The sequence below is a fragment of the Crocodylus porosus genome, unplaced genomic scaffold, assembly GCF_001723895.1.
Source record: "Crocodylus porosus isolate Cpor-Errol unplaced genomic scaffold, CroPor_comp1, whole genome shotgun sequence".
Classification (NCBI taxonomy): domain Eukaryota; kingdom Metazoa; phylum Chordata; order Crocodylia; family Crocodylidae; genus Crocodylus; species Crocodylus porosus.
In genome coordinates this window covers 126,542,701-126,557,996 of record NW_017728931.1, presented here as the reverse complement: position 1 = coordinate 126,557,996, position 15,296 = coordinate 126,542,701, and the positions used below count along the sequence as shown (strand labels likewise).

The 15,296-nt window shown below is 44.7% G+C and overlaps 1 long non-coding RNA gene across 1 annotated transcript; it reads left to right on the top strand.

The window, feature by feature from the left end:
- The first annotated feature begins 2,495 nt into the window (after window positions 1–2,495).
- LOC109315764 lies at window positions 2,496–10,452 on the top strand. The gene is made up of 2 exons (XR_002102603.1): window positions 2,496–2,829; window positions 10,008–10,452. It is a non-coding gene; the product is annotated as an uncharacterized LOC109315764 (long non-coding RNA).
- The last annotated feature ends 4,844 nt before the right edge of the window (window positions 10,453–15,296 follow it).

Below are 15,296 nucleotides of genomic sequence, written 5' to 3'. Positions count from 1 at the left end.
CTGCCATGGCAGGGGGTCGGACTAGATGATCTGCTCAGGTCCCTTCCGACCCTACAAACTATGAAACTATGAAACTATGAAAGTCCTTGTGCGCTTTAAACTTTAATAACTTAGGTTGTACACAAGGACTTTATGAAGACCCTGTATATCCCTATAACTTGATATGTCTTGTTTTAACCCTGCCATTTACAACATAGTCTTGTTGTTTGAATTCCTCTAAGTGTCTTGTGTGTTTCCTAATTAATATAATGGTATTAAGTGGGACCAGGCCATAGGTCAATACTTAATGAGAGTGCTCCCAAAGTCCATCTTTATGACTGTGATTTTGCAGTGATAATTAACTATTTTCAGTTTGGGTTAATTAAGAGAATGACGGTTCAACAGTTGGATACATGGCAGGTTGAGAAAAGTTAAGAAAATTGTCAGTTGGACAACAGGGACATTTTGTAAACATCATAGTGTTAAAATGCCTTTTCTGATTTTTTTTTCTCTACAAATTTCCCACCAAAAAACTCTATAAAGAATGAGTTACAGAATATCTGAAGTCTTACCAGGATCAGCTTGTTTCGGTGGAAGTTGGGAAACAGTGTTTTTAGAATTAAGCTCGCAACTGGAAGCTTACTACAACCTTGAGAGCAGAGATGCCAAAGATATGGACAGCAGTGTAATTTCATCCAGCCTACAGGACTTCTGGAAAATCTGAAAATCTGGGGGCAGGACAGGCTTAATCCAGGATGTGAAAGACAGAAGATGCATTTTGTTTGGAAGAGAGGGGGTGGGAAAGAACAAAGCCTGCATTATTCCATGTATCACCACTGCTACTGCTCACTCTGCCACTGGGAGTGAATCTGGATGTGACCCATGAGGATCCCTATTGTCCAGATCCACTCCAGGGAGCTGGCAAGTTTAGCCGCCTGTAACACAGGCTGTCCCTTTAAAGCAGAATCAGCCCAGCAAGGGAGCACTGCAGGCCAGGTGGGGTGCAGGAGTTGCAGGTCCCCATGGGTACAGGGCAATTAAGTCAATTAGTAAGTACCTGCAGGCAGCCCAGGCAGTCTGCTGACAGCAAGGGAGCAGGGAGGATATAAGCCTGAGACTTGAACTAGCAGGCTAGTTTCTCCCTGGCAGCTGTAAGAGAAGGAGCTCCTGCCCAGGAGAGCTACCTGGGGATGCCAGGCTTCCTGCTATGCTGCCTGCAGGAACACTGAAGATCGGGGAACTCACAAGGAGAGATGAGGAAAGTTTTCCCTTTTAGAGGGGCAGAGGGATGTTTCCCCTTTGTGTTTCTGTTATAGCCGAGAAGCTTATGTTTATGTTGTATTTATACTGGTGGTTTGGGCTGGGACTCTAGGAGTGGTATACAGAGGTCCCATTAGTGTCTGAGGAGCATGTGGTTACCATGACTATTGATCCTGGAGAGGGGCAGAGTTCCAGGCCACAGGGCCAGACAGGGGCCTGGTGCCCAAGAGAGGTGCAACCACACAGGGACTCGGGGCTTGGCAGACAGGGGCCAGGGGCTCAGTACCTGAAAGGGATAAACCAGAGCTAGTGCTTCAAAGCCAAGTGTAATACAGTGGGGCCAGGCTAGAAGGCCTAGCTGGACTAAAGAGGAGAAAGCCAAAGCCCCAAGAGGAAAACAACAATACAATAACACCCATGAGGCATGGGGCACAGTGTAGGAAAGGAGTGGAGCCATGCAATTCTTCGTCAAGGCTATAGGTGCCCTGCAGGGCACAGTTGACCAGAGAGGCCCAGCAAGGGGCCTGGGAGCAGTAGAGAAAAGTGGGATGTTGAGGAATCCCGTTGGGGGTCCAGTTGGATTGAAGCCACATGAAGTCCTTTGGGCAGCTTTATTATTATTATAATTATAATTATTATTATAATTATAATTATTATTATATTTCCATCAATGCGTGGTGGGTAAGAAGGGAAGGTACCCTAGGGGAGAAGTGGGGCATGGTTGTGTAGCCACCAGGGGGTGTCACAGCCATCCCTGGGACTCCAATGTGCGACACAGCCCTTCTCTAGAACTATTACAAGAGAACTTGTAGATATCAGGTGAGGTCCCAGATGACTAGAAAAGGAAAAATACTGTGCCCATCTTTAAGAAAGACAATCCTATCTTTTTAGTATGAATAATCATCATCACCACCACTTTCTAAATAGAACAAGCAAATAAAATTTAAAAGGCTGATTTAAAAAAATGCATAGATAATCACAAAAAGGTATTTGACTGGTGGGTAACAAGAAGGGTTTTTATAAGTTTCTAAGTTTCTTAGTAACAAGAGGAATGTCAGGGAAAGTGTGGTCCCTGTAATTTTCCGTGTGTATCTTTAGCACCCCATCTAGGTTTTATGACATGGGCTGTGCTGTCTTCTGGCTTACGGTTCAACAGTTTTTTTCTCAAGCCAAACTACCAGAACCACCAAAATTTCTCATCTGCTATGACTTTGATAACACTATCAGAGGATGTTAATGAACACACCGGTTCAGTGGTGTGTGGTCATCCCAGCACTTGGCATGTACATATGGGGCTCCACCTCCCCTATACCCTGCCTAGCACCAACCTGATGGTTTAACATGAAATGTGCCTTCTCTGGCCTTTACTATTCTTCTGTGATATGATCAGAGGTTTTTTCCTTTTTATATCCTGTCTTACTTCTTGACACAGTCCCATTCACTGTAATCCCACAATAACGAGGATTGGAGATGCAGCTGCCTCAACTCCTGCTCTTCACTCAATTTTCTTCACCAGTCTTTTGTCTCTTTTTGTCTTTCAGGAACTCTAGTCTGAATTGCTGCTACTCAGATCCCACCAGCCTCGCTCGGGTGAGTTGTATGACTCTTCTGTGTGATGTCTCACTGCTGGCCTTTCTGTCTCAGGTCACCACCAATCGCCCCTTTCAGAGCACGAATCCTCCCCACATTGTTCCAGCTACTGCCAGGAAACTGTTTCCATGGGGATGATGCGTTGTGGCTTAAAATTTCCTGCTGGAGCTGAGCCAAAGTGTACACACGATGGGGGCAGTCTTTCCTTGATTTCTAGTGCTTACACCAGTGCTGACTGCAGCAGTGCTCACAGTGGCACTTCTGGTAAGTCTGGAGGCACAACATCCATGCCAGTCCTGCCACAGTCTCTTACTGAATGGGAGAGGCAATGTAGTGACAGAGGATGTGGAAGGCTGAAGTACTCACTGCAGTTTTTACCTCAGTCTTCAGAGGCAAGGTCAGCTCCCAAACTACTGCACTGGCCAGCACAGTTTGGGGAGAAGGTAAAAGAACAGGTTGCGGACTATTTAGAAAAGCTGAACATGCACAAGTCCATTGGGCCAGATACAATGCATCTGAGGGTACTGAGGAAGTTGGCTACTGTGATTGCAGAGTCACTGGCTGTTATCTTTGATAACTCATGGTGCTTGGGGGAGGTCCTGAATGATTGGAAAAAGGCAGACATAGTGTTCATCTTTAATAAAGGGAAGAAGGAGCATTCAGGGAACTACAGACCAGTCAGCCTCACCTCAGTCCCTGAAAAAATCATGGAGCAGGTCCTCAAGGAATTCTTCTTGAAGCACCTGGAGGAGAAGGTGATTAGGAACAGTCCACATGGATTCACCAGGGTCAAGTCATGCCTGACCACCCTGGTCACCTTCAATGATGAGATAACTGGCTCTGTGGATATGGGGAAAGCAGTGGACATAATATACCTGACATTAACAAGGCTTTTGATAACATCTCCCACAGAATTCTTACAAGCAAACTGAGGAAGTATGGGTTGGATGGATGGATTGTAAGGTGGATAGAAAGCTCCCTGGATTGTTGGGCTCAATGGGTAGTAATGGTTCAATGTCTAGTTGGCAGCCAGCATCAAGTAGAATGCCCCAGGAGTCAGTTCTGGGGCCAGTTTTGTTCAATATCTTCATTAGCAATCTGGAAGATGGGATTGATTGTGCCCTTAGCAAGTCTGTGGATGACAGCAAGCTGCAGGGTATAGTAGATGCACTGGAGGGCATGGCTTGGATTTAGAGTTCACCTATACAAATTGGAGGATTGGGCCAAAAGGTTCAACAATGACAAGTGTTAAATTCTGCACTTAGGACAGAAGAATCCCATGCACCAAGACAGGCTGGGGACTGACTAACTAAGCATCAGGCTACAAAAAAGGACCTGGGGATTACAGTGAACAATACACTGGATATTAGTCAGTAGTGTGCCCTTGTTGCCAAGAAGGCTAACAGCATATTGGGCTGCACTAGTAGCCTCATCTCTGTCCCTGGAAAAAAATAGGAATGTTGCCAGCAGAATGAAGGAAGTAATTATTCTTCATGTATAATTGTCTACATCTGGATGCAGTACTCCAGATTTGGCCTCACCAGTGCATAATTATTATGCACTAGTGAGGCCACATTTGGAGTACGGTGTCCACTTTTGTGCCTCCCACTATAGAAAGGATGTGGACAATTGGAGAGAGTCAAGCAGAGAGCATCAAAAAAGTTTAGGGGGCTGGGACACGAATTATGAGGAGAGGTTGAGTGAACTGGGTTTAATTAGTTTGGAGAAGAGAAGACTGAGAGGTGATTTGATAGCAGTCTTTAAGTACCTGAAGGTGGGGTCCAAAGAGGAGGGAGCTGGACTGTTCTCAGAACAAAGAGTCACAAGTTGCAGCAAGGGAAGTTTAGGTTGGATACTAGTGTAAAACCCACACATACTTGGGTTGTGTATGGTAAAGTGTCTGCTTTTGGTTGTTGTATATTGTGGTTTGTGTGTGTGCATGTGCTTTGGTTTGTTTTTTATGTGGGCAAGGTAGCCCCTGTTCTGGCCATGTGCTCTGTATGTGAAAAGCTGGGACCAGTCTCTGAGCAAAATATGTAAAATGCTCTGGGCCCATTGGCCAGAGGAAGCAGAAGATTCTCCAGGTATATTGAGTAAGAGAGAGGCTGGAGCGTGGCACTCCCTTATTAGACAAGGCTTCGGTGATGTCCTACCAGGTATATAAGAACAACTCAACTAAGGTTTTCTTTTTCTCCTGGGACTGCTAAGAGCTGCACAGATAAATTGAGAGCCAGAAAAACTGCTTCCCACTGGGGGGGAGTGTCCTCCTTTCCCCCTCTCCCTCTGCTTTCATTGGAGAGGTGAGTGAAAGCTATGTGAAGGGAATGCCTCAGGTATAGAAAGAGAAAGTCTGTCTTGGAGTTTGAGACCCCTATTTCCTCCCTCTTTCTCCCCCCCCCCCCTTTGTTTTTAAATAGGATAATACCATGGGGGTATTAATCCCTGGAGCAAACTGAACACAGAAATAGAGTCCTGTACCTGTCCTGGTAGTCTTTCTGGCAGTTTGGCCACACAGGCCTTGACTGGGACAACACCATGGGGGTATTTTCCTGGAGCAGAGTGACCAGGAATGGGGTCCTGGCAGCTACTGGGCACATGGGCCTGGCCCCGTCTGCTTTGTAACTGTAGTGTCTCAGCATAGTGGTATAGCTGAGACTGGATGTCCAGGCTGCAGCCATAGGCCTGGGCCCTCTTAGCTTTTTCACAGCTACTGCGCTTCCATCTAGCTGTGTGACTGGATCCCACCCATATGTTTGGCTGGCAGATTTGGACCAGAGTGAAACCTGGCATGGCTTGAGCCAGGATGAGACATGGCACTTCTTGTTGTTGATGCCGACCTCAGTGCACTATAGGCCTGGCCAGCTTTTGCTGCTCAGTTCAGGCCCAGTGAGATAGGCCTGGGCTTCTTATCCCTTTCATAGTTTATGTCCCAACCAAGCGGTGTGGTTGGGCACTAGCTGTAGTTCAGGTCCAAGCCAAGATAGGCCTGACCTTTCCTTTGAGTATTTTTGTAGTTTTCTGCCCAGCAGAACTGGGATTGGGACTAGAAATGTTGGGGTGCAGTATGCTGATGAAAGCCACAATTAACCCCTCAAAGCCACCATGTAGAAGTAGAGGTCAGCACTCTACCTCTTCTCCAGGAACAATGAATCCCTTTGCAACACAGACGGACCCACACTCTTGAGCAGCTCCCCGCAGTGCAGTGAACCTAAAGAGCAGCTCATAGGACTCTGGTGTGAGCCCCCCCTCCAGCCCATTGGTGATGGGCAGATATAGGGGTGCAGGCCCCTGGAGCTACCCTTTGGGGAGCCACAAGCTCCAGACTGTCTGACCATGGGTGAAGCCTCCCCAAGCTATAGACTTTGCTCTGTAGTTAATATGTTTTAAAATTATATTTAGTGTTTTCTTTTGATTTTTTTTTTTTGGTTTTATTCTTTATAGTTAACTTGGGTTTTTTTTGTGTTTAAACTTCTTGCAAGGAGTGGGGTATATGGGATACTCCAGCAAATTTAGTGTTCCCAGACTTCTGTGTGGGGGCTCGAGCCAGTGGTATAATTTATGGGCTACCCCAAAATGTGAAGTCGGCCCTTCCTGCTACCAACTGGTGCACAACAGAAGGGTTACATGAGGAAAATCTTCCTTACTAGGAGGGTTGTGAAGCAGTAGAACAAGCTAGCTAGAGAGATGGTAGAACCTCCATCCTTGGAGGTTTTAAGGCCTGTCTCAAGAAAGTCCTGGATGCATAGGTGACACAAAGGGGGAGCACAGAGGGGCATGTGCTCCACCCTGAGATTGGCCCTCACTGACTGGGGAGTGGGGATGCTGAGTGAAGAGCCAGGTGATGTCCCCCTGAGACTAGTGCCAGCCAGCATTGAGAAGCAGTTTTGCCACTAGCACTGCGATCAGCCACTGGGGGGACCCTACTCCTGGTCGGCAATCAGTTACTGGTGTCCCCCGCCGCCCCCCAGACTCTGGACGCTCCAGTTGCCCATGCCTGGCTGGAATGGTCTAGTTGAAGATAGTCCTACTTTGAGTAGAGAGTTAGACTAGTTGACCTCCTGAGGTCCCTTCTAACCCTAATTTTCTATGATTCTATGGTGGAATTTTTGTTTTGGTAAAAATACAAGTTTTAAAGCAGCATGGATAGTGCTTAAAAAGTGTATGGAGAGATAGGACAAGTATAAGGCTTTGCCATTCCTTACAAATATGACATAGGCATAGTCATTGGTATAGACAGACTTTCTCTAGAAAGAACTAGGTTAGTACAGGGTATGTTTAACAAACTTTTAATATGCTTTGTGTTCTATAAGCTTTTACTGCGAGACAGGGACAACTTGAACAAGTTCAAAATTCACTCTGAGTAAAACATCTTCCACTTATCAGATTTAGTTTTGCAAAGAACATGATTAAGTATTTAGCTGTAGTTTTGGAGCAAAATTCTTCTCAGGTGATTTTGGTAGTTCATGTGTGAAACACTATACCTGCACGTGAGCCATTGCCATCCATATATCATTGCATGTAGCAAAAATAATGCCCGGGGATTCTTGGATCTATACATCTTTACTTTGGTGGGATCAGGACAGGAGCATGAGATTATGCTGAGAAAGTTTCTGTTTCTTGGAAACCCTGGATACCTAAACAATCCTGAAGAGTCTCAGCGGATGTATTGGGTGTGGCCTACACCACAGATGTCTTGGTGTGTGGAAACATCACACACCCCAGCTGGTAGACTGCTGGCAAATCTCTTCCACCCATTGCAGCTATGCTGCCAGTAGAGGGCTTCTGAGAGCTTTGCTTCTGTCATTCACAGGCATAATGTTGTTCTCTGAGTGCTGCTGAGAATCTAGATTTGTCAAACAGATCTCAGAAAAGGATTTTTCCTTTACCGTTTATAGCAGCCACCATGCATCCTAGATTTAAAATATCAGTGTTTAAATGAATTTTGCTTTGGTTTTGCATGTATTCGGAGCCCAGTTTTATCTTTTGATCATGTGTCTTCCCATTATTTCATTGTTGCCCCAGATCTGGCGTAATGCATTGTGTAAAAGCTGGGTAATATGACCTAATGGATTTTCCCCCCCACACTTCACTGTGGTACTACAGAGATTACAAGCACCATAGTACATGCAAAGAAGCTTTAGTCTTGGCATTATATTCTAGCATGCAACTTAACACTGGGTGTTCCAGACTACATTCAATTTCCAAATACATATTTTCCAGAAAATATATTAAACCCTTCTCCTTCGCTTCCCAACTGGGATACAGCAATGTTTACAAAACTACTTTGTACACAATACATTTGAATGAATAGATGAGACTTTGCAACTTCAAGTGCATTAGAATATTTGTTTAACAATACAGATATTAACAGCAGTTATGAAGTTCAGCCTCTGGATCAATCTCAGAGTATCACAGCTAGCCAGCAGAAGCAAGGTTGCAATCCTTGTGTTCAACTTTATAAGAAGGAGAAGATTCCAACCATCATACTTCACATACTTAAAGAAGTTAGCTTTTTTAAATTTCCTTTTAATGAATATGCAACAAGGGAGACCTTGAATATATGCACAATAGTTTTTATGAAATTACAGTGAAAATTAAATTTCACGCATACGACGTGAGAATTTTAAAAACTAAAATGCTTAAACTTTGAGTCAATGAAGGTGCAATATCTAAAAGTATTAATATATAAATATCTCTGCCTCAGCGTATCTGAGTAGATTTTAAGAACCCTGAAATGATACTTACTATTCAGAAATTAAAAATTGAAAACCTTTTATAAAATAAAGCCATTTATGTGGGCTGACAGCCAGCAGGTCATGCCTGCATAGAACTCAGCTGATGTGTACAACAGTGGCATCTTCTCATCACAGCAAGTTCCATAACTAATATCTGTCACTTGGTTAAGTTTTCTTTCTCCTGTAGAACTCCCCCTGTGCTAGGCATTGTAGAATCACGCAGAAAAATACAGTATACCTATTCTCAAGAGAGCCTCTAGAGCCTCTAGGAAGTAGATACCTAAGAAATAGGACATCTCTTCTTAAAAACTGTGGTGAAGACTCCAGATAAACCTTAATTATCTTTTGGGTTTCATGTTACTAAGATGTAATGATGTGATGAGCCTTATGAATCAGCATTATCCTACAGAAGGTAGTGGGTATATTGCTTGTGGAAGTGCTGTTTGCTAGCTTCAGCACTTGGGTGGATTGCAGCCAGTGGCCTTTAGTGTCAAAGTCAGTACTATGATTCTGCTATACCTTGTCTTTATCTGAGAGCTAATCAGCCATGATAGTCTGAAATCAGGCAGAAGGCAGGATGGGCAACGCCTTGGAGACTAACTGCTTTAGGGATGCATAAGCTTTCACAGGCAACAGCCAAGTCTATCAGATACTGAGTAGGTATTGCATATCTAAACTTATGCCTCTCTGAAGCAGTTAGTTTCTAAATGTGCCATCCTGCCCCATCTGTTTTAGAGGTAGGCAAGGCCAAAGTGAAGTATGTAAGTGTGCCCATTTGGTCTCAAGAATATGCTCATGTGCCGCTTTGGCACATGTGCCTGGTGTTGGACACTGTGTGAGTTTCGGTGATCTCTGGAAGGGTCCTCGGTCACCCCGGAGAAGGCCCAGAAACTCGCCTGCCATGACTTTGATTGTATACTCAGTGGTGGGTTCCCCTGTTGAGGACTCCCTCAGATTGGCCACGACCCTTGGCGGGTATCCCCTTCCATACGCCACCCTCCAGGATGGGCCACTTGGTCTAGGTACAGCTTTCCCTCTGGTGTCATCAATCCCTACTCATCGCATTAACTAGGCTATAGTTGACTTCTCTCCATCACTGTACACTTGGGGCATTTGAGCTGCCCTGGTCTTTTGACATGTCTTTAATGTCTACCCAATTTTTGCTATGGTTCCTAGGCTTTTCCTGTTCTTGGAGCACTGCCTATGCTCTGGCCCTCACCTCAGGGCCTCTCTGTGCCATCCCTGGCAAAAAAAAAGAGGCAAAAAGAACAAACAAACAAACAAACAAAAGAAACTTTGATGGTAGGCTAAAGTGGGAGAGTCGCAGCCTGTCCCCACTCACAGACCCGATGCCAGTGGCTCCAGTAGTCCCCCATTGTTACTTGTGGACCTGCCGAGGACCTCTTCTGCACTCCTGACACCTTGTCCCTCGTTGCACACCAGTGCTGTTTGTGTCCAGCATGGGAAGCACCATCACCGTCTGCTGCCTGCATTGCTTCCCCCGTGTCTTTCCTGGTGCCGGTTTTTATTCCAGCCAGGCGGCGTCCTGCAATGACATCCTCCACCTGTGCTGGCTCCAGCTGGAAATAAGGGCAGCTTACAAACTTCAGAGGTGTTTTCTGCTGGCATGGCTCATCCATCTCCTCGTGGCCTGAAATTCATAAATTTTCCCTGGTTTCAGGGCTTTTCTTGTAGGGGAGGGTCACCCCCATCCCCAGTCCTACTGCAGGGAGGGTCTCCTGTCCCCCGATGCCTGGGACAGTGATCTTGGACAAAAGTTCCCTGCTCTGATCACTTAAGCCCCAGAGAGCCAGCCAGTGTCTGACTTCTGATGTTCATTTAGTTTACAGGGATCCAGACTCAATAAATTATTTCTCATTACGCTGAATTTGATTTGCACCTGTTTTTTCTGTGTTAAGTGTTATTGTATCTTGTTCTTTACAAGCCCATAGTTTAGTCCATTTCATGGATGGCTGCTACAAGGGCAAAAAAAGAAAGAGTTACTTAAACATAGGTAATTGCTTTGCTTTTAAGCTGCTATAGTATATTTATGTTATTCCCTGGCTGCTACCCTAGATAAACTCTTTCCACAAGTAATACATGGATCCATTACAAAAATGGATAAACATCATGCTTTGAGATCAATGACAATTTTTACTTTCTTAACTTAACTCCTCTAAAGGGAACCAAGCAGGCAGATTCCTGCAGCCACAAAGAAACCCACTCATACGTGGTTGTGTGTAGTTTTCCTTTCAGGATGAGGTCCCATTTTCTGAGTGTACACTAATCTGTGAGGGGATCCCCCTGCTGAACTCCTGGGTTCTGTGCTGTGACTGGTCACTAGTGCTACTTTGGGTTTTTCCCCAAGTGCAGAACCTGTATCTGATACATAACTCAGCAGCAGAGTCCAGCCTTCTTGACCATGGGACTGATGCTTTAGCTCTTCCTGACAAACACTTCCTTAGCTGCTTAGGTAGACTTGGAGGTAACTTGTCTACTAGGTGGCTATTCTTGGATTTCCTGTAGTAGGTTTAATAAAGGAAGATAAACCTAAACAGGCAGAGACAGTAAAGGGCATACTACATGGATGACCAGCTTTACAGCAAAGAAGTTTCTGATCCTGGGAAAAACACCTGAATACATTCCTCGCAAGTAAACCCTCCCTCATGTGCATTGCACACCTCTGTGAGCATCCAAGGTCTATCAGTGTTCAGGTAAGGTGGAGGCTCCCCTGCTACAAGTCCTTTTTATTATTTGTAATGGTTGGTCCCTCACACCAAATTCTATCTGCTTATAAATGTAATCTTGGTCATGGACTGTAGTACAAAGCCCTATTCCTTAGCTGTGCTGTGCATGTTCCATGAAACCTATTTATGATATGGGTGGTAATGTGGACCAGAGTCATTAACTGCAGGCAGCTGTCTTGACAACTCTTTCTGAGTTAGCATTCTCTGAAGTGAGCATATTTCCCCTTTTGCAGGGCCCTGTTATATGTGACCATATCGAAACGCATTGTCAACATAGGATCTTTCATCATCAGATAAAGGGGGTCCTATTCTACAGGACAGGTTGCTATTGGAAAGGATATAAACAAAATTAAAGTTATAACCTGACGTAAGCATTCTCTAGAGTCTAAATGAAAGCAATGATCATACTCAGTATTATAGCTCAGTATTATAGTGTGAGCAGTGAGGTCAACTATGGGAATGTTAAGATAAATCATATTATAATTTTGTTATAGTAGTGACAATACAATAAAAAATTCATGCTCATGGACCTGCAACACTGCTCATGGACTAACACTCATTTAGTAGATTCATAGGGTTGGAAGGGACTGCAAGGCCATTAAGCTGACCCCTGCATAAAAGCAGAATTTATTGTATCTATGCCCTCCCTCTATATGTGCAGGTAAAAGCATGATGGGCTCTAATGCATGATGCACACAATCATGCCTCCTGCTACATATGCATGGCAGGAGGCATGATTGTGGGATCATGCCTTAGATCCCATTGCACCTAATTGTCAGTGCAAGGGAAACTCAACCCCAGGTTCCCACTGCACCAGCAAGAAGAAAGCTCCTGTGACTGAGAGCCCCCTCAGTTGATTGCAGCTGCCTTGATCCTCAGGGCCCAGGGATTTCATGCTGGGCATAGTATACCCCTGCAGCTGGGAGTCCTGTCAGCTGATAGGCTCCCAGCCACAGGGGAGACCCTGCTACATGTGCAAATTAAAGCTTGATAGCAACCAGCTATCAAGTTACTACACACTTTTGAGGTCTATCTTGATAGCTGGTTGGAGCTTTTTAGGGTGTGATAGCTGTTTTGCATATACAGGTGGTCTTAGGTAATGGCACAGTTAATCAGTTAATTCTACAATATCTGTAATGTGAAGAGGAGGTTTAAAACATCCCAGGCAATCCCTTGGACAGCGTCGATCGGGGACACCTGACTTCACTGGAATCACCTGGCAGGCACCTGGCATTGAGGGACTGCTGATAAGTTGTCAACCCATCTCTGTCTATCTGTTGTTTTCAACAGCCAGTGGTTGATACCCTCACAGTGCTCAGCTGGCCTGTGACAGATTGATCTATCTATCTGTTGTTATTATCTGTTGTTATTATTTACTATTAGCTCTTTAATACTGCATTATCTGCTTATCGCATTTATCTTTCTGTTAACTGTTGTGTGTATGTGTTATAATAAACTTGCCATTGCTTTACTCCCAATTCTGCCTCCTGGATCCTAAACCAAACAGCCTAGTGGCTAAATTGATATACTCACAGTGCCCAGCTGGCCTGTGACACTGAGTTATGCTCCAGTGCAATGTTAGCTGGCAGGCAGTCCTTGCACTGAAGCACCCTTGTAGCAGGGCACTGTGATACATCTGCCACTTAAAGGAACAGAGGACCCACTAGCCAGAACAGGCTGGATCAGGGGCTTAGAGGGTCTGTAGCCCCAAGAGGGACTGCATTAGGGGCTAAAGATCCAAGGACCCTTGGAAAGAGGGTATAGAGACCCAGAGGATCTGAGACTCCTGAAAGGAAGGAACATCTGAAGTGCTAACACCTGTGCGGCTTCAGGCATAGTGTAGGGAAGGAATGGAGCTATGCAATTTGCTCTTAAAGCTATAGATGCTGTTAGGGCACAGCCAGGCCAAGAGGGCCTATTTAGTGTAAGGAGTGATTGAGACTAGTGGGGTCTGTTGTTGAGATGATTGGTCTCAGGCTCACTCCAAGGCCCACAGGCAGCTTCCCTTACCTAATCTTAACAACAACAGGTGTGGCAGGTGAGTAATTAAGGGAGGGCAACATTAGAGGCAAAGCTGGGCACTAGCCACAAAGCCACCAGGTGGCATCATAGCCACTCCTGTGGCTCAAACCTGCCACAACCCTCGTGCCCCACCCCTCAGCATCTACATGAGTGTTATGGTACATTAAATAATGCCACCATAGGGTAGTACTTGTGTTGACAAATTCTATCCTACAGCAGCATTTATTAGTTTACTGTGGCCTAATTAGTCCGCTCCACAGTAGATAAATAGATTTAATTTAAATCTGTTTTGGGATAGTTTAAATTGATTGCTTTATACCCTGGCTTCTGTGGCATTGGAGAACAGTTGCTCTCCCTTTTCCTTATCACAGTATTTCAAATACTTGAAAGATGCAATCACGTCCCCTGCTTCATCTCCTTTTCTCCAAAATAAACATTCCTACTTCTCTCAACTTTTCTTATGTCATGCATTCCAAGCACTTTATCATCTTCATTGCTCACTTCTAGATTCTCTCCTGGTCCTCCACATCCCTCTTAAAATGCAGAGCCCAGAACTAAAGTTGGTACACTAGAGAATTTTGTCCATAGATTTCCAATTTTCAAGAAGATCAAATGGGGGAGGAAAGTGGATCATTACACATCTAGCAAATATGAAATTTTTACAGTGTTTAGACAGCAACTTTGACCACTGAACCCAGGGTATTTATGTGAGTCTGTCATCTTCTTGCTGTTTAAGGCAACTGTGAATCTTTAGAATAAACTAGTCAGCTTGTTCCAAGTTCTCTGAATTTTTGGGTAGTAGTTTTTGTATATTTGATGACAGTAGTAAAATTAGGCAACCTTTTGTTAGAAACTGCATTCATGGTTACTAAGAAGAAAATAAGACTATTTCCATGTATTACCATAGTTACAAGTCACCCAAGCAACAGATCTAAAAACTCCATAGAACATATAAAATCAAGTTGTGTTTGGGTCCTATCATACCTATTCTGAACCAGAGGTGAAACTCTGTTTAATGTCTTCACAGTCAGCTGACACCTAACTCAAAGTAGGGCCTGTGTTTTAAATTCCACAACATAACACAGTAATTTTTCACTGTCACAATCAAAGTGTTAGGCCCCAGTACAGGCCAGGCATTTTGGGGTAAAAAAGAAGTAAGGTTCTTCCTCATCTTTCACCCCAAAATGGGCTCCTGAAGAAATAGGCAATACTTTTTACCTTACCTGCTAGGCTCTGATTGGCTACTATCGCCTCCTTCTAGCTGAGGAAGGGATCCATATTGGAACTACCAGCAGCTGATTCTGGGTGGTCTTTGTAAGCAGCCCCTGGAGTCTAAACATGACAGCTTCTTCAGGCAGGATATGTCAGTGGTGGGGTGAGGGGAGGGAGGTGGGGGGCTCCAGCTTAGAGTCTCAAATGCCTGGGCTAGGGACAGTAATTACACACAAAGCGTATAAGTGATCAGAAACTGGTTCAACTCTGTAACACAACAGAAGTTCAGTGCACATAAACTGCTTTCAAAATGGCCAAAGCAGTTTAAGATAAACTTGGATGGATGTAGTATCAGACTTAACTGGATTTAGATTAAATTGGTTTACTGAACTTCTGTCTCAGATGCCCTCCAAATTCAAGTTACCTCTCAGCCTCCCAGCATCCCAAGATGCTTTGTACCTCCCCTGCACACCCTCTCCACCTGCCCCCTCCCCCGGGGTGTGGGTGAGCTATTGGCTCAAGCTGTGTGCTTCAGCTAATTCAGCTGAGCAGGGAGACTTACTTTAGCACCCTCCAGCATCTGGCCTGGGCCACTGCAGGCATGTGGCTGCATCTCTGGAATAAAAAGTGAATGTCTGTTCACTTGCTTATTGGTTCAGTCTCACAGGTTAGATTAACCTGCAATGACTGAATTGATTCAGCCTGAGATTTTTGGATTTTTGTACTTACCCTGGTACACTGAAGCTTGTCA